General features: G+C 35.2%; 1 pseudogene; it reads left to right on the plus strand.

Annotated features, from left to right (window-relative positions):
• The first annotated feature begins 1525 nt into the window (after positions 1-1525).
• The window catches only part of LOC149747657 (importin subunit alpha-8-like), a 44876-nt pseudogene continuing 22607 nt past the window's right edge, over positions 1526-23794 (plus strand).

Raw genomic sequence — 23794 nt, forward strand, 5'->3', positions numbered from 1 at the left:
CTTCTTGAAAATTATTTTTCTTAGATCTTTGCCGCCTCGATTCTACTCAATTCCATGTCTCATAAATTTCACTCAATGACATGGAATTCATCTAATTTCAGTCCTCCTGTTGAGTGTCTATTCTAAAATTTCCCTTCACAGTGTTCATTAACACTTTTTTTTTCCTAATTACCTAATTTTGTGGCTATGTAAAAGCACAAACAAAAACAAAAAACCTATACTTTCTCTTACTTTATTAGTTTCAGATATCAGGGGCTGTTTTTTTGTTGTTGTTCATCATGGTATAAGCTCAGCAAGTGGTTCAGAACCTTGATTTATAAAAGGAGCTTAGTGACCAAAAAATGCATATTTATATGAATAAATAGATGGACATGTTTATGAGGTCTATTCTTATATAACTCAATAGTTATTTAAGACAAGATTTTAAACAGTTAAATAGGATGAGGGTCCATGGAAAAGATGGGACTTGAACCTTTTAGACATACAATATCACAAGGCATTTTTTCATATGAATGTCAGTGATACCTTCCCCCCAAATACCTCTAAGTGTATTGCTGTAAAATTTAAGCAACAAAGAACAAATGAAATATTAGAATATGTTTAGCTTATGCTCCACATTGTTTTTCTTTTCTGCAATCAAATGTGTTATCATTACCCAAGTATTTCAACTTTCATCACAATCTTAATTATTATTGTTAGAGCACAGACAATATACAGCCCCTTGAAACAAGAAAGTGTCAAAAAAAAAAAACAACCTGTTTTCTTCCCTATTAGAATTTCTATTTTCAGATTCGCATGTTCTATATTCTACTAACCCTTTAACGCATATGAAAGTTGTGCTTCCTAATTTTTATATATCAGAATTTACATTGTGAAAAATTATGGTTTAGGGGAAAAAAGAAGTACATAGATATAGATAGCATAGGTATTGTTCTCCCCGCCCCAGACTCCTCCTCAACCCTTCGGGACAGTCATAGCATGGGGTTCGGCTAGGTTGGGGGGAGGGGCTTTGGCGCAAAGGCTGTCCAGGGGCGGAACTGCGCACGCGCGTGGCACAGTTCTGCAGCCTTCCGGAAGGCCCAGGTTAAGCTGTGCCGCTTTGTGGCGCAGAATCTGGGGCCCCAGTGTGAGGTCCGCCGAGGTCCGAAGCCGCAGCAGCCCTAGCAACCTTCCATCGCACAGCCTTGGGGCCAGTTGTCCCTCTGGGCAGCTATGAGGTATCTAGCACTCGTCCGGGCTTTTGCTTGAACAGCCCCAGGGCCCTGCTCTCCTCCTGACCCAGCCCAGCTGCCCGCACCCTGCGAAGGGGAAGCTATGGCTTCCCGCAAACCGCTGCATCGGGAAATCTCCTCCAGAACGCCACGGGGGATGACCAGGGCCCAGGGGCGAGGCCTGTGCGAGTGGGTGGAAGATGTGGAGTTTTCCAGAAAGGCAGACAGGGTGCGGTTGGAGCCCGCAGGTGGCTTGAATGTGGGGGGCAGTAAGTGTGGGTCCTGGTGGAGGGGCCGGGGGAGGATGGACGGGGATGCGCGTCGGGCGGCTCCGTGAATCGCTGAATCCGGCGCCAGGCCCTGTTGCCAGCTACAGCTCTTCCCAGAGGCGGCCCAGTGTCGGGGTCTCGGGAGATCTAAAGGGGCCACAGGGGAGGCCTGGGGTCAGAAACACCTGGTACCTCGGGTGCCGGCGGCCCCTCGCCATATCCTCGGCTGCGAGATTCACCAAGCAGACCCCAATCCCCTTCGCCATCCCTGCCCCCCCCCCCAGAGCCGTATGTATATCAATAAACTTGTCTGGTTAATAGACATAAAATATGTTTTAAATAATTAATAGTAAGATATATTAAAATTAAGACAATAGTAAAATGACTTAGAGTTAAGCTTAGAATTTAAAACGAATTAAAATTTAAAGACATAGCATGTTTCCATGTACTATAACAGAGGATATGTGTTTTATATTTGCTAGTAACAGGATGTTATAATACTGGCCTTACAAATTCCATTGTTCCATTCCTTCTCATAAATGTCTTATGTATTTATTGAGTTCCTTCTGTGTACTCGTAGATCATGGGAACACTGAGACAAGTTCCTGCCCTTAAGTATATGCATTCTAGAGAAAGTATTATAGATTGACACTTTAGGAAAGGAACTTGGCAGTATGTAGAATGAACTTTAAAAGTGGTCACTAATAATTCCATTTGCAATAGTACATCCTGTGAAAGGATGTGAAAATAATTTAAACAAGTTGGTTATGCCCAAGAAAATAAATTAAAAATGGTTTATAAGGGAATGGGTTAGGGACATTTGATCAAATATTCTGCCAAAGCAATTATAGCAATTAATGGGGCTGCAAGCCAGATCATACACACCGTGAGGATAACTATGTAGGCATTACGATGTTTATGGACAATGTTAATTGTAGGAAAATGCTTATGAATTAAATATATTTGATCCAGAATTAACACAAAAAATAAAATGTATATGAAAATGCCGGAAGGAAGCACAGCAGGATATCTCCTGATGTTAGAAGTGGGTGCTTTGTTTATTAGATTTTCTGTATTAAAGTAAGGCAAAATAACTGTTGGTTGGAATGTAAATTGATACAGCCACTATGGAGAACAGTATGGCCGTTCCTTAAAAAACTAAAAATAGAACTACCATACGACCCAGCAATCCCACTACTGGGCATATACCCTGAGAAAACCATAATTCAAAAAGGGTTATGTACCACAATGTTCACTGCAGCTCTGTTTACAATAGCCAGGACATGGAAGCAACCTAAATGCCCATCGACAGACGAATGGATAAAGAGGATGTGGTACATATATACAATGGAATATTACTCAGCCATAAAAAGGGATGAAACTGAGTCATTTGTAGAGACGTGGATGGACCTAGAGACTGTCATACAGAGTGAAGTAAGTCAGAAAGAAAAACAAATATTGTATATTAAAGCATATATGTGGAACCTAGAAAAATGGTACAGATGAACTGGTTTGCAAGGCAGAAATATAGACACAGATGTAGAGAACAAACGTATGGACACCAACGGGGGGAAAGCAGCGGGAGGGTGGTGGTGGTGGTGTGATGAATTGGGAGATTGGGATTGACATGTATACACTGATGTGTATAAAATGGATGACTAATAAGAACCTGCTGTATAAAAAAAAATAAAATTCAAAAAAAGAGAAAAAAGTAAAAAAAATTATATTTACTTGAAACTTCATTGGAAATAAACTATTTGATCTTAAAAAAAAATAAAGTAAGGCAAAGTAGTATTTCTAAAATTCCTAACTTATAAAAGTAACATCTTGCTTTTATTTTCTATTATGAGAATATGGAACATTTTTCTGTTCTAATAGTTTTTTTTCATTTAATAAAATCTTATTTGGATAATAAAATAGTAACAAAGCCAAGACAAAGAAGTCAATTCATAAATAACAATTACATATCCACTGCATATAATGTCCAGTGTAAAACTTAAAGAATTAGGGATACTTTGAGATGGTTTTTATTTTTAAGAAAGATTTTATAAACATAAACCTCACCCATCCTCAAAGCAACAGCTTAGTAAGGTACTTCAGAATTGGCTTTTGTTGTAAATATATACTTGCTCATTGTGTACCTGAAGTTAGTTTTAGGGAATATTAAAGAATTTTACAAGGACAGCATGAAATGTGATTTTTCATGAATAACCTTTTCTGGGAAATAAAAAAAAAGGCTGATATGTGAATTACTGTAATTTTTATGTCAATCACAGTAGTTTTATGTTTCTTGATTTTTGCCTCCATTTATTATTGGTCATAATTTAATTGACCATAATTTAATGACCATAATTTAATCGGTCATAACATTCTTAAGTGATGAAAGAATTTGTTTTCATCTTTAAACACACAAAACTAATGAATGTGTGTTAGAATATTCTACCTATTTTGTGTTTACACTTCTATATTTTACTGAAAGCCCCATAGTCGTTTTATAAACAGATATCAAAATTGTGTAAGTCATCATTTCATGCTACTCTTTTCATAATACACCCTAAATCTTGATCAAATAATACTTTACTTCCCTATTAAAAAGAGTTCCTAGACTGAAAGAATCTGAAAGCATCCAGGCTCCTGTAACGTCTAGATTCCCATAGTCTGAAATATTACTCATGAAGGCGCAGCCCAGTTACCCCGTGGTGGGCTCTGGCCAGTGCCTGTCCAGTACAATTCAGCAGGTCTTTATCCAGTGAGTCTAGCTGTGGTACTACTGGACCATGTGCCATATTTGTTCTGACTTCATAGATAATTTCATGTTATCTTGTCTTATCCCCACTTTTCCCTGCAGTTGTGATAACAACACCCTCCTTTGGGTTTTCTTTTATTTTTGTTGATAGAAAAATGCAGATACCTAGACCCCTGCCTGATAAACTCTGACAGACACCAAAGTTTGAAAGTCATTGCTTTAGCTTCACTCTGATTAAAGAAAATACAGTTGCCAAAATGACTGCATTCTCTTTTCAGTAAAGGTAGGTAAATGTTTTTGTGATTAAAATCTTACATCATTTCAGAGTTGATGTGATTGCCAATGAGCTGACCAGTAGAACATGATTTTTATTGAAAGATTTTTGTTTTTTTGAAAAATGTTTTGTATGCTGGTGTTCTAAAAGATAATTCAACAACAGAGATTTAATTACTGAAGTGATCATTAGAGTAGTGAGGTTTATGCCCCAGAAATCAACATGAGGAAATAATGATTCAAAGTAGTAACAGAGGTTGTATTTTTAAACCACCTATATAGTCAGTAAAATTTAGCATACCATATATTAAAAAATATTTCATGTACTAAAAATATTCTGCATTTTAACTAAACCACCTAAAACCTATGTAAAAATTATGCATTGAAGTTTAGTTACTGGGGCTAAGAAAATTAAATTCAGTAAAGATTCAGAACAAAGCATAGACCAGTATTTTCCCACACTGTGTAGGTAAACAGCAGTCGTGTAGTTCTTTCACACTGGGACTTGAATGACTCCTTTATGATTTTTTTAATTTGTATCAAATTAACCAATTATAAAACGATTCCAGAGTTGTTTGTTTACTAGATATTGGCTAAAATAATGATTCTTAAGTATTGTAATGATAAACCAATATTTTATAAGACAGATTTAATTAATGTGATCTAAACGTACTCATTAAATTTCCTTACTATAGTAACATTATTTTAATTTTCTTTATTGAAGTGATTCCAAAATTACCATCACAGATCAGAATGCAGCTAATAAAATAAAATTCTCAAAACCTAATATTTTAAAGATTAAAAGATACACAAGAAAGGGCAACACAAGAAAATAATTGTTTAAAAGGATTACTAATGACAGCCAAATAAGACTAACAAAAAGCTTACATAATTGATTTCAGTGTTTATAGATCAGAATGAAATTATTTTCTTTTATGAATCAAACTAAATTATGCTATCCTTTTTATCATTCTGTGAATTGATATCAATTTTCTGCTGGATATTATACATATCTTTCTATAGTTTTTAGAAAGAACACTCCTATAATTACTTTACTGAATAACATAAAACATGCTGCTCTCTTTACCTGGAGATAAAAAGATTACTATTTGTACAATTACTATTTTTCCTAATTTCTAAATAAGTTTCAAAAGTATTGGAAAGTCTTTGATTTCAAATTATTTTCTACTTACGATCCTCCTATAAAAATATATATATGTGCATGTGGACACATTCTGAGTGATTTTCTGAGGTCAAATATAGGGAATATCGGATTCACTATATTTTTGTAGTCACTACAAAATGTTAATAAGAAATTTCAGTGTTTGAAAGTTTGAGATATAAGGTGACATGATAAATTGTGTGACTGTGAATTTAAATATATGTGACATTTAATTAACTATATTTTGAGTTTGAGGTCAATGTTAATTTAGGGAATGAAGGTGTAGGAGAAAGTTCAAGGAATCATTTAATAAAAAACTGATTTTTTCATTGATATATATGAAATTATATATGTATAAAACTGTATATATATCAAAACTGTATTCAGTTATATATTTCAGTTATGCCTTATTGTATTACTAAGTAACATAACAAAGAATTAACTTATACTCTATTTTATATATACTCTTACACTTAATCAAAATTAAAGTCACGGGGGCTTCCCTGGTGGCGCAGTGGTTGAGAGTCCGCCTGCCGATGCAGGGGACACGGGTTCATGCCCCGGTCTGGGAGGATCTCACATGCCGCTGAGCGGCTGGGCCCGTGAGCCATGGCCGCTGAGCCTGCGCGTCCGGAGCCTGTGCTCTGCAATGGGAGAGGCCACAACAGTGAAAGGCCCGCATACCGCAAAAAAAAAAAAAAAAAAAAAAGTCGCGGGTATATATGATACAGTATAGGTTTTTGTTTAAGGGGGTTTCTAAACTTGAAGCAGTTGCACTGACAAAGTCTTTTTGGGAGGTGTTATTGACCTCTTGTATTGATTCTTCTAAAGTGTATGTAGGATAATGTAACACATTCTCTAAAATCACCCAAACCTCAATGACCACTAATCCATTAAACCACTGAAAATGCTGACGAAAACTAAGACTTTTTAAATCAATATTTATGTAGTATGACAGGTATTTAAAATCTATTTAGATATACTTTTAATAATACTTAAGGCTAAGATGAGTTTCTGGAGGGCTATTTTATTATTGAGAGTATACTTAACTGCTATCAGAAAACCCTGCTGCCTGTGAGATATTATTCACTGTCTCATTTACTGCTATCTGTTTTAATTATAATTTGAAGAAACCTAATCAAGCTTTTTCCCTAACTAAACAAACCACTTAGATCAAACTGCATTTATCCTTCTGAAAAATTTACTATTGTTCCAAAAGCTGCAAATGGGTATTTAAACTTCAAATAGAGTTTATGTGGGAAGATCGATCTTTATTGACTTACCCTATCTTCCAGAGAGTCCTCTTATTTACCAAATAGGCTTCCTAAATTAGTAAACATAGGGCTTAAACATTCTGTGAACTATCTGGAACGTGTGTATTTTAAAGTGAAAGTCTGTGTAGTATGTTACAGAGAAAAATCAATTTGATCCAACTATATTTTAGTTTCCTTACACTAATTGGATCTAATCAGGAAGTTTTGTTTTTTGGGCATCTTTCAGACCACAATCAATAAGAATCCACCTACTCTGGACTTGAGAAATAAAAAATCTGAATGATTTTTTTTTTTTCCCCAGAGTTAGGTTGTGGTCAAAGACATTTTAAAGAATCTAGCATTGTTAACACTTTTTTTTTCCCTCTGAATACAGCTTTGTTCCCTTTAGACCTCTTCATTATGCCCAGTATCAGCTAGTATTTCATATGGGAATTGCCTTTGCTTACATATCTAGTTTGGTTTTGCTGTAATAAATACAGGAACGATGCTTTAGGAAAAATATCTGACTTATGTTGTTATATTAAAAAGTATTGAAGAGGACCCTTTGTGGGTTTCATTGTAATTTATCATTCTGCCATTGCTCTAGGAATTTACCGTTACCCTTGGATTATGTATAAATACTCTACTTCCTCTACTGTTATTGCTCATCAGTTTACTTAAGATAATACTTTTTCCTTCACGAACTGTATCTCAGAACAGAAAGCCTGTAGCTAGTCCTGGGTGTTGAGACTTCACGGGGCTCTAGGGTCACAGTCTGATGCAGAGCCACACCTCTGTGTGTGTTCAAAGAATGACTCACAGAAAGTCTGGAACCTGGAGAGGTCACTTAGTTTAGAAAATGATGAAATATTCCACCCTGACTCATTTAGGTCATAATAAAATTCTCTTTTCCCACGTAATTGGAGAGCTTTAGAACTGCTATAGAAGAGTACACAGCCAATAAACTTGTGTGGTGCACAGCTTCTACAGAGTGCAAAAATGTTTTATACCTGAAAACCTTGCCCTGAAAATTGGAGGAGTATTTGGGATTCCCATGGCACCGAAACCACTAGAAACAGGTTGTTCAAAGAGTAAAACTTTCTCCACATTTATGAAAGTGTGGTCTGGGTTTTAACTTGTGAGGGATGAAACGCAGACAATAAATTTTCAGACTGAGAATTCAGGAGATTGGAATATTTGGAAGTTACTTGGAACAGAAACTGAAAATTGGAAAACAAATGATGAGCCTAATGAAGATGATTCGCAGTGTATCTTTTTATTTTCCTTTTCACTCTTACGAATAAGAATTTGTTACCAAACCCTACTAATATCTGAAACTGAAGAAAGAGAGCATACTTCTGAAAACTCATACAACAGGGTTTTAGGAAGAGCTGAAGGTGAAAAAGTCTGTTGACTGTGAAATAAACCAGAGAATAAGGATCAATCATCTCATCAGAAAAAGAGACAAAGAAGGACAATTTCTTGTCTCCACATTCAACATAACTGACACACAAAAAAGTTTTGGTATTAGGAGTCCTATTTCCAAATTCAGTTTTCCATTTAATATATTTGTTGTGTATGTCAGTCAAATCTTTCTATATACAATATAACAAAAGTTCATTCTAATTCAAGAGTTGAACATTACATTTCGATGTTCAAAGTGAATAATGTGTATGATGTGACAAACCTTATGTTTAAATTATGGTTAACATGAGGGTAACCTGAGATTTCAAAGAATGGGTTTGAAAAGAGATTTCAAGAATGGGTCAGAAATAAAACTTTTTCATAAGTTTGGGAAATTCTATTTCAGTGTTTACTGGACAGAGACTATTTTTTAATGTTCAGTTTCTACAACTGTCATTTACAATGAGAAAACAGAATTCTTGAAATATAAACATTGATTTTCTATTAATAGTAGAACTCTTTGCATTCATCAAGTCTGTTGTTTTAGCACGTTCTCTTTCCAATACTGTTTCAACTTTCCTTAGCTCCCTGAAGGCTAATCCTTGTGATTATCTTTTAAATTTTCTGTTACCTATACTTTTTCCTCATAGATTATCCCATTTTTATTTACTGATGGCCTAAATGTTATCTCTTCTATTTGACTGTATCTTACTACCATCTACTAAAGAAAAGACATGGCCTTTGGATTTCTCCAAATTCTCGTGTCTAAATTATTTATACCCATTGTTTCAGAATTGCAGTACTAACACTGATGTATAGTGTGGATTTTGCTTACATCCAATCACATACTTATAAGACAAAGTCCAAAGTTATGTTTGCTAACGTTTTAAAATATTTTATCATTTGTAATTATCTTATAAAATTCAATATACATAATATAAATTACTCGTCAAGCTCTAGATTCTGTTATAGTTTTGTTTTGTTTTTTTTAATAGCCCTGTTCTGTTCAGGAAGGAGTAGATCACTAAAAAATAATTCTTCTCTCTTAATTATTGCAATAAAGAGTTAATAGTTCCTTAAATACTTGGTTTAAGAGCAGTAAGTGTTTACTTTTAATCACTATGATTAAAGCACCTATGTGAAAAGAATAACTTTTGCATTTTTCTTAAAAACATTAAGTGGAACGCAGTATTATTCAATGCTGGGAAGTTTTTATAATCACTATGTAGCCCTATACATAAAATATTAAGGAAGTTCAGGACTTTAAAACAACTATAAAATATGATCATGTACGTTGCTGTGAAGTTCCTTTCAACAAATCCACCCTAAAATTCATAATGTTTCTCAGAGAAGAAAAGAAACAGTTTACAATTAATTTCATCATCTGTATTCTATTTACTATATATTATTCTGTATTCGATATACTAATACAGATATCATATCTGCTTTTCAAATATGAGAATTAACTAATTTCTCATTTTTTATAGAGAAGGTATTTAATTACCTCTGTCTTTAATTAATCTGAAATTGAGAAATATTTTTCTATGAACTATGATAAGATAGAAATATCTATTTATGTAAATTAATTTAAAAAACCTGATTCTTAAATATAGCGTAATCTTTGGTTATTAATTATGACAAAGACTAAAATTCATAGTTATGTAGGCTTTCTATTAAATATATACTTAAAAATAAGTCAGTGGGTAGACCAAATGTTTGTGTCCCCCCCAAATTCATATGCTGAAACCAAAATCCCCAATGTGATGGTATTGGGAAATGGGGCCTTTGGGAGACGATTAGGTAATGAAAGTGGAGCCCTCATGAATGGGATTAGTGCCCTTATAAAAGAGACCCCAGAGAGTTCCCTTACCCCTTCTGCCATGTAGGGACACAGCATGAAGACAGCTGTCTGAGAACCCGGAGGCAGGCCCTCACCAAACACCAAATCGTCCTGCAACTTGATTTTGGACTTCCAGCCTCCAAAACTGTGAAAAATAGATTTCTGTTGTTCATAAGCCACCCAGTCTATGATGTTCTGTTATAGCAGCCCAAACAGAGTAAAACAGTTAACTGATTTTAGTTCTCAACTTATCTCTATGACACTACTAGCTGAAAGGTGATATAATCAAGTTAGACTGGTTTTACCAATTGGAGATTCTACTGAACATATGAGGAAATGATTACAATGTCTACTGTGGGAAATTTTAGACATTTCATTAATGATGACTTAGAGTTTTTCCAACAGCAGATTCCAAACATGGCCATGGGCACAAGTAGTGTATTTGAGGGGTAATCCCTTAATGCAGCAAGCTGGGGGAGTGAGACAGAGAAGGAGGAACAGGCAATCGATGATTATTGAACTGGTTGTCACTGAGCAACTAATGCTTCATATAATGTTCCTGAATTTTACTCCAAATGAACCTTGGAATTGTTTCTCCAAAGAGTGGAAGGCTGGAAATTTATTCACATTTTCCTTCCCCTCACTGTTTGAGAATTGACCTAAGGCACGTTAACTGCTGTGCACTTAATAACTGTTGAAAAAGTTTGTAAAAACTCTGTGGCAGAAAACCAAGTGATCCAGCAGGTACATGCTGTGGGAAGCAGCCTGTGTTTATAGGAAGCCTATAGCCCAGCTGTAGCTGAAATCCAACCTTGGTCATGGGATAGAGAGCTGCACACGGAAGTGGTCTGTTAGACTCAATTTTGGGCATGATTAAAGTAATGAAAAGATTACACTAAGGGGAAAAATCGATCATAGGTTTTAATATGTACTTCCTTGGGAATATCGGCTTTTTTATTATTCCTTACTAGAAAAAAGGAATATTCTACATATTACTTTTATCCTCGTTGTCTACCTTTAAAAAGGGCTTTATTTTACGCTTTAGAGTATAGTCCTTTGTTTTAACAGTCACCTTTAATTTTTTTTTATGTACCTTATGTACTTCTGTAAAGTAATACATATAAAAATGCTCAAATGAGTATTTTGTATATTGGTTAGTTATCTTTTTTTAAATTTAATTTTATTTATTTATTTTTATACAGCAGGTTCTTATTAGTTATCCATTTTATACACATTAGTGTATATATGTGAATCCCGATCTCCCAATTCATCACATCACCACCACCCCCCGCCCCGGCCACTTTCCCCCCTTGGTGTCCATACATTTGTTCTCTACATCTGTGTAATAGTCACCCTTAATTTTTTAATGTGGATTCTTCTTTATAGATTGTTTTAGTGAATTCAAAAGCTGTCTTCTCCCTCATGATGGTTATTGACAAGAATTTTATCATACAATTGCCCATTGAGCACTACCCCTCTCTTTATTATTATTGCAAAGTTTAACTTTATGTTTTCAATAGTTATTATTGTGTTAGTCATTCATTGCTGCATTGAAAACACCCCAAAACTTTGCAGTTTAAAATTACAAATGTTTATTATCTCAGAGTTTCTGTGAGTCAAGAATATGGGTGTAATTTAGGTGGATGCCTTTGGCCCAAGGTCTTTCAAGCTGTTATTCTTGGCTGTGGCCTCATCTGAAGGCTTGATGGAGACTCATCTGCTTCCAAGCTCACTTACATGGTTGTTGGCAGATCTTGGTCCTTTGACACTTGTATCCGTACATGGTGCTGCCTTACACCACAAAAGCTGGCTTTTGCCTGTGTGAGATGCAAGGGAGAGCAAGAGAGAGAGTGTCAAAGCCAGCAGCCACAGTTGTTTCTGTAACCTAAGCTCAGAAGTGACATTTCATCACATCTGTCATATTAGAAATTAATTAAAAGTTCCAGCCCACACCAAAGGAGAGGTAGTGGCACAAAAACTTAAATACTAGGAGGGGGAGATTGTTAGGGGCTGTGTCAGGGGCTGCCTATCTCAATAATTTCAACTTGATATCATTCAAACTTTAATTAGCTCACAATTGCATCCCTTTTTCTTGTATTTTGTATGTTTTATCTAAGTACACATTGCTACTTTCTGAATATCCTTTTTAAATAGTTTATATCTGTGAGTAGTAAAACATTGTACCTTTATAGGTCGAGAAATACCTTTATCTATACTGTTGTTAACAGTTTGGTTAAGTTAAAATTATCTTCTTTTGAAAGTATTCTATCTACTGTCATGGAAGGGAAATCTGATGTCAATCTACCTGAAACTCTTTTTTTCAGGTATTTTGTCTTTTCTCTGATTATTTAAAAATATTTTCATTATCCCTGTGAATCTGTAATTTTATTGTGGTGTGTTTAGTTTTTCACTTTTTTACTTAAGTTGTTTAGTACTAAGGAGTATTCTTTCACTAAGTCTTATATCTGTACATCTTTTGGAGAATATTTCAGAAATCATTCCTGCTTTTTTGTAGTATTTTGTTTCTCCTTCATAATCTCTCACCTTTTCAAACTGCACACATATGTTCAAAATGTATGTATTGAGGACTTATTCACTAGTTAGTGGGAACACCAAAATTAAAAACAAACAAACAGAAAACACAGACATGATCCCTGCCCTTAGTTTAATTGAAGTTATTCTTTCATTAATTTCTTTGAACATCTTAAACATAGTTATTATAAAATTATTTAAAATTTTCCCTATAAACTTCATTTTCTCTGGAATGACTTCATGTCCACTAAAATGAAATTTTCAGGAAGGCTGATTCCTTGTGTGATGTTTTAACTCTGTTTTTATAGTTTCTGGAACAATCTCTCACACATTTAGAGACACAATAAATAATTGTTAATGAATGATTATTGATTTTGTTGATTCTCTTCCATACTAAGCTGTCTCTTCTTACATTCTGAAATTTGGGCTTGCAGGACCATTTTTTTTAAGATTTTTTCTTTAATTTTTTTATTATGTTTTAGAATTTTAAAAAATTATTCAAGTATAGCCGATTTTCAATGTTGTGTTGATTTCCATTGTACAACCAAATGATTCAGTTATACATGTATGTGTATATATATATATATATATATGTACATTCAGTTATACATGCATATACATACATAAATATATATACATGCACACTTTCTTTTTCGTTTGGTTTCCTTTCCACTATGGTTTATCCCAGGATATTGGCTATAGTTCCCCATGCTCTGCAGTAGGGCCTTGTTGTTTAGCCATTCTGTATGTAATGGTTTGCACCTGCCAACCCCACTCTCCCAGTCCATCCTTCCCGCCAGCCCCAGCAACCACAAGTCTTCTCTCTCTGTGAGTCTGTTTAGTAGATAAGTTCATTTGCGTCATATTTTAGATTTAACATATGAGTGATAATCATATGGTGTTTGTCTTTCTCTTTCTGACCTACTTCACTTAGTATGATAATCTCTGGATCTGTCCATGTTGCTGCAAATGGCATTATTTCATTTAAAGATTTTATTTTTTAAAGCAGTTTTAGGTTCACAACAAAATTGAGGAGGTACAAAAATGTCCCCTATACCCCTCACCTTCGCACCCGAATAGCCTCCCCCATTGTCAACATCCTGCATCAGAGTGGCACATTTGTTTTAATTGATAAACCTACACTGATACACCATTGTAACCCAGAGTCCATAGTTTACATTATGATTCACTCTTGGTGCTATACACGCTATGAGTTTAGACAAATGCATAATGACACATTCATCATTGTAGTATCATACAGATGCTGCCATAAAAATCCTCTGTGCTCTACCTATTCATGCCTCTCACCACCTGCAGGATCAGTTTCCTTTGGAGAGTTTTTTTTTTAATTTCCTTTATGTGTCCAGTTTCAAATATCCTTTCCTGCCAACTCGTTTAATGTTTTCTTCATTTAGCACCCCGAGGCTTCCTCTATAATAGCATCTTTGTCTTCTGTGCCAAAGTGATACTGGGGATGGTACAGATCCAGATGCCCAACTACATGTGGCTGGATTCAGTTCCTGATGGAGAGAACTAGCCTTTGTTCTCTCTCTGAGTAGAATCATGGCTGATTATTAAACCAAATCCCAAGGAATTGGCTAGTAGTAGGTTTTTCATCCCCATTTTAGCACATGCTTTCAAGGTGTGAGTCGGTTGTAGTTGCACTTCCGGAGAAGAGCAGCGCTCACTCTCAGGGCCGGAACTCCACTGCTGCCTGTGTCTTCACCAGAGGCCAGCGGCTTGAGCTGTGAATTTGCATTTCTTTGATTTTCTACAGCTCACATTCATATCTCCATCTTCTTCTGAGTTTGACCTTACATTTCTGATTATTTCTTTTTTATAAATATATGTCACCCGTTCTTGCAGTGTGTGTTAAATGGTTTGCCCAACTATGACTCACTAGGTAGATGTGTTGTGAATCAAGCAAGGTGTATCCTGTGCAGCCTGTCACAGACTTTAATGCCCTCAGCAGTTATTTCACGGAGAGTCATCCTGCGCTGTACCTATTTTTAAATGGCTGCTGTTAACAGACACCAAGGAGCCACTGATGGGTTATTGCCAGGTGACTCCCATAAGATGAGTATTCTATTGCAAACATAGAGATTAAAAAGGGGAAGAGTATTAGACAGTAAGAAAACTTAGAGACTAGCACAGCACATGATGAAGACTTCAAGTCAGGCAGTGGTGGGGGTCATGCCCTTGGTTTGTGTCATGTTTGCTTTAGGTTCTGATGAGTTGGAAGATAACACCAGGCAGATTGGTGATAGAAGTCTGTAAATATAGAAACTGATTAAAAAGTTGAGGAAAAAAATAGGAATTACTATTATTAATAAAGACATTAAAGTGAACTGCGTATTGAGTCATACAGTCATTCATTGAACTTGCTTGTATTAAGCAGCCACCATCTGTCAAATACCTTTTAGGTGCCGAGGTTACAGTAGTAACTGAAGTAGACCAAAATGTTTGCCCTAATATGACTTTGATTTTAGTGGGGAAGACAGAAAATAAACATATAAAACAGTGCAATATCTATTTCAAGCGATGAAAATTCCAACTGAGAAAGATAAAGTGAGGAAAGATAGATGAATGCCATTTGGGAGCTTGCTGTTTTTAGCATGATTGTTTAGGAAAAGCTTGCTGATGCAATATGATTTGAGACTTTATGGAATTAAGGAGATATGGTAACGAAGGATGCTCTGATATCCCTGGGATTCTTGCAGTAACTGACATAAAGAGGGATAAAAGGCATAGTGAGACTAGACTAGGCAAACAGGTGGCAAGGAAAAGTAGGACTCAGGGACAGAAGGAAAAGATTTTAAAAGGTATCTAATGCTGTACTGAAAATAGGCAATTTTGTTTAATAATTAAGTTTTACTTAGCAAATTTGAGTGTCCAGTTTCATAGCATTATGACGTTTGAAGACCAAATTGCAATGGGTATGTAATAATTTTCTAGAAGTGAATAAAGTTTGATTAGAGAGGGTTGACCAGATATAATAATATGCTAATAAGCTATAATATTAAAAATGTGATACTGAAACAAGAAGGAGAAAAAAATAAATAGACCCATAAAGAGGAATTTATTATGTAAGAAATAAGACATTTAAGATCACAGTTGAAAAGATGGAAGAGTCAACAAATAATTAAATTATTTAAATATAATTAAATATTAAAATAATTATTTGTTCCTTGGGAAAATATCCTAACAGATCCCAACACTGCACAATTCACAAATACATATTTTATTTAAAATGGATAAAGAAAAGAGTACAGAGAGAATAATACAGTAAGTGCAGCAATCTCCAAAAAATATTGGAAAGAAGATAAGTGATTACTATTTAACCCACTGGAGAAAGCTGAACAGTATTGTAGGAATAAGCATGTATTGAGGCATGGGAAATATAAGAGGCATGGGAAATATAAGCGGCATGGGAAACTGGTTCAGATCACCAGTTTTCAGAGAGATCCAGAAATAGTAATGTTACCTCAAAGGTGGGATGTGATGGGGCTGAAACCAAAAGATTAGTTGAAAGTCTGTATAAGAAACTGATAAAAATATAAAATACATATAAAGTCACTAAGATCTCTCTCTACACACACACAGAGTAAACTGTGCTGAGCCATGTGTCTATAGCTACTCTAACCCTACTGAAGACTGCAGGACTATTTTGCAGAGAAACAAAAGCCATGAGACCCAACACTCAGTGACAGGAATCACAGCAAAGGACCCGGTAGAGAAGAACTACTGAAAACACTTCCAGGATGGAAAGCTGAAGTTAACACATTGAATGGTGAGCCTCTCCACTTCCATTGCCTGCCTTAGCTCCAAGAGTTCTGGCAGAAGAAGCTTGGAGTCTTCTCCTTATGGAAAAGCACCAGCCTGGGAGAAAAGACCCCAGCGACTAGTAATGACCTGGTCAAGCCCATACCCTAAACAAGGATTTATAAACAAGGATTTATACCCTAAACAAGGATTTATAAAAGACCCTAATCAAGGATTTATAAAAGACCCATAAGAAAGTACGTTATCTTCAAATTGCAAGAGACCTGAGATAAAGAGTCAATCTCAAAAGCTCCTAGATTAAAATACAGGCCATCATGAATCATTATAGATTAGATAACTTGGTACTACTCGACAACACCAGTGGAAGCATAAGGGCATTGGAACAATTAATTCATATTCTGAGGAAAAATTATTTCACCTTTGCATTATATACCCAAATCACTGTTGATATATCAGAATAGAATAAAGATATTTTTAAGTTAAGAAGTTCTCAAAAAATTACTTACACTCACATCATCCGAAAGCCAGTGGAAGTTAGATGTAGCAAATTAAATGAAAGAAGAAGTCAAGAAGGAATAAGACAAAATGTGCTAGGTTGCCTTGCCCTTGGGAAGACTGTACTGCTTTCTCCACATGGGGGCTTTGTCATGTGACCTACTCAGGCTAGTGGCACGTGAGTAGAAGTGAAGTGTGTCACTTCCATAGGAACCTTTTAAAGCCACTTTTAGTGCTAAAGTTTATTTGGAATGAGAAATGTGTCTTCTGCTCTCTGGCAATCTTCACTATTAGAAAAATAATCAGAAACTTTTTTTATTAGATCAAAACATTTTCTAAACTTTATAATTCTGTAGTAAGTGAGTTTTTAGAGGGCATGAAGATATGGCAAGTAATTAGTCTAACTAGAGATTTTCATACTATTTTGGCTTAGCACTTGCTGTGCCTCGTCTTAGTCATCTTTAAAGCTATGGATTAACATAGAGGGGTTTCTATTTTACTTCAGCTTCAAATTCAGTTACAGAGTCTTATTATGTAGTAGAGGTTCTTTTGAAATATACTTCTCAATTCATGAACATGAACTCCAGAAATATATACTTTCCCATTTTTTATTCTGTACCTAATTATTTTCTGACTTACTCTTTATTTTATAATGAGCCAAACTTTGATACTGGTTTTAGGCAGCTGAAAACTAAACTGTAGTTATGATCATTGCCAATAACACATCTTATTGCACATCAAAAAAGTTTTCCTTTATTTATATTTTATTTTTGTGTGTGTGAGGCAATTGCAATTTCTTTTGATTTTTCTTTCCTTAAATGTAAAACTGTGATATCTACTCACCATGAAAAATAACATCTAAACCATTAGATGGTAATTTTAAGATGAGAGAGGAGAAAGCAGAGTATAGTTTCAGTATTCTATTGAGAAGAATGTTGGAATTCAGATGAGATATTTCCTAACCTCAGAAGGCTTTTCTGTGAAATTTGCTATGTTCCTTCCCATTCAATTTTACTGAGAGCGCTTTCGTAAAGCTTTGTGGCCTTTTCTTCTTATCTTCCCCATTTTAAGTCACCAGTAGATGGACATCCTCAAATGCAGATCATTTGGATGCTGATCATTTAAAGAAATGTTTTTTAATCCAAATTTTTTCTCTATACCAGGTAAAAAAAATTCCTAAGTGTTATATTAAGACATTTATTGGTAGTAACAGACCTTAGATTCTCAAAAGAGATTTTTTATGACGATATTTTAAAAATTCACCAGGTAACAGCAGAAGCAAGCTTCAGAATGTCAATTCTAAAATGTTTGATTAATATATCTTTTTACAATTGACTCTTTATATGATGTGTGAAGTAAAATTTGTGAAGGATGCCTCTTGCTACATTTTAATAGGGGTAAATCTTAACAGTGTTTGCTATACTTGAAAGTAGCAAACAGGTTTTCCCCCTACAAATGCTCCTTTGCTTATAAACTTGTTTTCTTAGAGTATAGTTATAAACATTTATTTTTTTCCTCAAGCATGTGGCTACATTGCCTAACAGAGTTAGTCAAATACCACTATAAGCTAAAGTTGTAAATATGTTTGGACAGTACTGAAAAATTTTAGAATGTGTTAATAAGGAATGGTATGAACTGAAAACCACTTAGAAAACCTATCAAACTTTATAGCTGGGTATAATATATACATATGCATACATACATGTATACATACCTGTGTGTATGACCCACCAGAATATGCTTGTTGCAACTGTGAACCAATAAAATATGAAGCACAACAAAAATGTCCGGTTTCTCCAATTAGTAAAAAGGCCTGACCTGCTAGAAAACATCAGGCACTGACTGCATTTTTCTGGAGTGTCCTGAGATTTTTGCAGACCATTGCTGGTTGAGTTAGGGCTTCAAGCCTCTTGTTCATACTGGAATGAAGACATCTGTACGTGGAGGCCATGGAGCAGGCCAGCGGAGAGTCAGTGATGGCTGAGCGTGTGAGTGAGGCAGGCTGATCCCTCAACAGGTCACCTGGGTCTCTCGCCCTCCTTGTCGGCTTGCTTACAGTTGCCATTTCATTTGTTGAAGAAAATAAGTGACAATTGTTTAAGTGGTGATTGTGTGCCATTAGTTTTGTGTGTGTATTATTTACGTGTCAAAACCCAGCATCTGGGTTCTTGTTTTAACCTTAGGACAGAATTTGGGTCATTTAGCGATTCATTCATTGGAGGAATTTTGACCCTGTGACTTTCTGAACTCATCTGACTTTGAGTTTGTATACATTTTGTCAAAATCTAACAGATTAAGAAGTTCTAAAAATTATAGTCAGCTCTGGTTATATGAGCAAAGTGAATACTGAACTACATAGTCAACAAAACTAAATCTCTTATTACTACAAAACATGTAGTCAGGTTTTTTTCCCCATGTAAGTACACTCCTAGAGCTTGTGTGTCTTTACCACAACTCTGGCGTCCAACCTCCTGAAACAAAACAAAACAAAAATATAATAGAAGGTACATCACTTTTTACACTAGAATTGCTTAGCCTATTTCATCTGCAATGTCTCGTCCGTGTTCACATCGCTGCTTAATGCATCAGAGAACACCTAATCGGGGCGTTCTGTAGGCTACTAAACATTACGAATCGTAAAAGTAAAAAAAATCATGAAGGCTAATTCCTTCTCTACAGAGAAGAACTTTACAAAGGAAATCAGAAAATGACCTTACCACAAACCAATATAAAATTTAAAAATATCTTGAGTTAAATAAAAGTTTGAAGGACAAAGAACATGGTAAGCCACAAATTATTTGTAATGGACTGAAAAACAAAAGGCCATGAGCTGAAGCTAAACCTAAGAAAAGACAGTGCCGCAAAGGAATTCATGAAAGATGTCCTCGGGCAGAGGGTGATTAATGTGTGGAACAATGAGCAATTAGAGGCAAAGAACATTGTTATAAAATCTGACCGCTGCTCCTCACATGGATGGTTGTAACTGGACAGCAGAGTCTTTAATTCTTAAACTCTTGTGTGCAAGCAGAAAAGCATAAAGAAGAGACACTTAAATTTTAATGTGTCAGTTGAATGATTAAGCTAATCTTAAGAGGGCAGGTGAGTGTATGGTTGTATATGTAGAGAATAGTAATTATGGAAGATTAAGGGGTCACTGTGATCAATACCATTTGGTATAACAGCACTAACACGGATCAAGTATGTCTAGAATAGAGGCTGAACAGATGTAGAGATTGGCATGAGGAATGCTTCCAGACCCTGGCATGCGGGGCAACCCCACTGTCCCCACATGAGACCTACAATTTCAACATTAATTTCTAATCATTTAAATTAAGGTGATTTGACCATAGTAAAGTAATTATTTTACACATTATGTTAAAGCAATATATTAGCTTTAAACAATGCTAAAATTTTCAGGAAAAAGCAGAGTCATGAAGAAATAAAATATAAGGAAACAAATTTTAAAGAGGGCATTTGGGATTTAAAGCATTAACTATGTGTCAGATATAAAACTTCTGCAGGGGTTTTTGGGCAGCCATGGAGAGTAGAAGGAATATGTGAAACATGGTTGATATACCTACAGGGGCGTCAGGATTTATGGTGACAGCAGTTTCTCAATTCTGCATAAGACTATCTCTGAAAGCAACTTTCTAAATTTATAAAGTTCTGACGTTCTTACAAAAGTACTAAAATATCTTTGTAGGAGTGGCTCTTTCCCTGATCCCTATGATCCCAGGAATAAGTTGATGATAAAAATGTCCATTATTTAAGTTGGAGTAGGATTCAGCTTCCACTAGTTCCTGGAATGCTGTGAATCCTAGAAAACCATGGGCAGCGTAGAAAGATGCATTCAGAACATTCACATATGGCAATTATAACACGTTAGACTCAGTCTTCCAGGCTAGGCTTAACTGGCTAGCTGCCCAGGATAAATGCAGGTGTTGAGTAAGAGTAACTCTAAAGCTTTTTTGTATTTATCAGTTATGATCTGAAAGAGAATTTTCCAGATCTATGAAAACAAAAAATGTTAAGAGAATAATGAAAATCCATTCTGAGGCAATTGGACAGGAACCATATACAGCATACTGGAGATAGAATGGTTGAAATGGAGGAAGGGTGGTTGTGCCTGGGGTAATTCCCTGAGCCAACTGAAAGAAAATACCCACCTCATTTTAATAAAAAAGGGTACTTCTTTAAGGCTAATATCCCCAGCCCAGACTCAGTGGATGTATAGGAAAGAATTTTATTCGATGCACCCTCTTCTCATAAAAGTTCTCTTCAAAAATTATTTGTACTTAATGTGTCCTCATCTATATAATGTTAATTAATGCATCTCTACTGTAATCCAGGTTCTCAGCGGGACCCTGGGGACTCAATGCCTCATTGATCTTCACAGCTGAGAAATGGTACTAGTGTCCTAAGCAGGCTGATTCAGTTTTAATTGCTGTCCTAAAGGACAACCAGTGCACCTTAGCTTTTTGTTGTTTTTGTTAATTATACTTTTATTACTAAGTTGTTGGAGGAGTTGGTCAATTTACTTTGAGACTGGTGGACTCCATTTAAATAGGAGTAATGGCAAGCTACAGTTTGATGGCAAGGATTATAAGGATTATAGTTGAAAATGATCATCTGAAGTGAGAATAATGATTTATAAAAGGGAAACAAGTGAAGCACAATCAAAGCCTTAGGAATGCTAACATGTGCGGAAGGCAGAATGGCCATTCTGTGATGCTTCAAAGAACAGTAAGAGGAAAGTCAGGAGGAAATTATTGGGAAGCATACTTTATGTGAAAGTATTTTCTAACAATTGGTATTGATCAGAAGACAGACATTGCTGAAAATATTCAAGTAGAGTCAAAGGAATTATATACCCATATTAGGATTGGAGTTCATTTTTAAGAAGGCTTTTTTTTTTTTTTTTTGAAGAGGTTAAGAGCATAGGTTTTAGAGTCGGATAGATTTTGGATCAAATGCCAAACTTACTGCATAGTAGCTCTCTTATGTTGGGCAATTTACTAATCCTTCTAAGTGTCAGCTCAACCATTTGTGTAGCATAGATAACTATGTCTGTGTAGCCATGACAGTGGATGCTAACTAAGGTAAGAATTTAGAGCAGAGAATTTAGAGCAGTGTTTGGCATGTGGTAAATTTTGTTAAGATTGTACACTGAGTACACATAAATTAGGGAATTACCTGGATTTCAAAACTATAACCCCATTATTATTTATAATTCATAGCTATATATTTATTATTTGTTAAGGATAATATCAAAGAACACAACTTCTGATGATCTACTGTGAAATATTGGGAAAATTTTAGTCCCAAAGAAGAAAATCATTAAAAAATAAAATATTAAGTGTTATATATTTCTAAGAATTCTTGTCTCAGGATCTGTGATTGTTAAGTAATGATGAAATATGAATACATAATCCTTTATATCTCACAAATACTACTTGAGACAGACTGGAAAATATCAGGTGCAATTAAAGTGTAGATCTGTAAGACTTAGACAAAAGGTAAATATGACATATGAATGAAGTTAAGTGATACGGAAAAAAATCACCACCATCTACACCATAAAATGCTTACAGTTGAATATTATAAATTTACAAGACAAATTCCAAATCTCAGTTTTTTACGCCCTATGGCAATATTTTCCACTGGAAATATGTCAAGTAATTCTCAGTACACCCAAATATCTCAGTTGCTAAGCAACTGCTAATGAGTTTTCCACCAAAAAGGTTTAAGACCAGACCTCTGAGATATCAAATACTCACACAGCCCTTGATGCTCTTGCAAATGTCCCTCTACTGTGGCATGAAAAAGTTACTGTAAATAATATCTACTGATTATAGCATAGTATTGGGAAAAAAGCAAATAAAAATCATTTTAGTTTACTGTTCCTGAGTTTCTTTTATAACTTTTCCCCCTAAGAACATACAGATAATTTAACACCCATAAATGTATTTTGTAAAAAATTAATATACCCCAATGACTTCAAATTTCCAAATTTTATGATTAAAATTTTGAATTTGTGTTATTTTTATTTAATTAATTCAAGTAACTTAAATGTAATGATTTTATGTTTACTGTAATTGTGATTGTATCATTAAAAATACATATAATTTTTATACCTAATACCAAAAAAATCTTTCCTTACGGGAAATTCTGAATCACACAGAGGCACTGTGTGGGTTAATTGTTTCTCTGAAGTAGATTGTGTATGCACGGATTCTGGAAATGGAAAATTATGAAAGAACTTATGATTGCAGTTAGCACAATTTTTTGTTTTTCTCCAGCTACACGTGCAGGAATGGAGTAGTAAATTTTAGATTTATCCAGGGTTATGTATATGGAACTTAATGAATGTGAAGGAGAGGAAACAGCTCTCACTGGAAAAGGCTGCATGGGATACGGTGGTTTTTATGAAGAGCCAGATAAGAAAACAGAAGGTAAAGATTTAGATAAGAAGAGAGGTGCAGGATATAGAGGATTCACTGTTAACTGACTGTGGTAGATATTTTTCAACAGTGTTCCTATATTAGCCTTCAATTGCTATGTAGCAATTTACCATGCATTTAGTGACTTAAAGCAACACACTTTTGTTGTCTCATCATTTACGTGAATTAGAAGTCTGAACATGGTTTGCTTAGGGTCACAGGTGACAATCAAGGTAGCAGCCAGCTGTTTTCTCATCTGGAGTCTCCATAGGGAAGAGAATGCTTCCAAGCTCATTCAGATTGTTGGAAGAATTCATTTCCTTGTGGTTGTGTGACTGAAAGTCCTGGTTTCTTACTGGATCCAGCCTCAGGTCTGGAGGTCCGCC

The sequence above is a fragment of the Delphinapterus leucas genome, chromosome 14 (genome assembly GCF_059928025.1).
Source record: "Delphinapterus leucas isolate spDelLeu-1000000601 "Yukka" chromosome 14, BTC_Dleu_Yukka2, whole genome shotgun sequence".
Classification (NCBI taxonomy): Eukaryota; Metazoa; Chordata; class Mammalia; order Artiodactyla; family Monodontidae; genus Delphinapterus; species Delphinapterus leucas.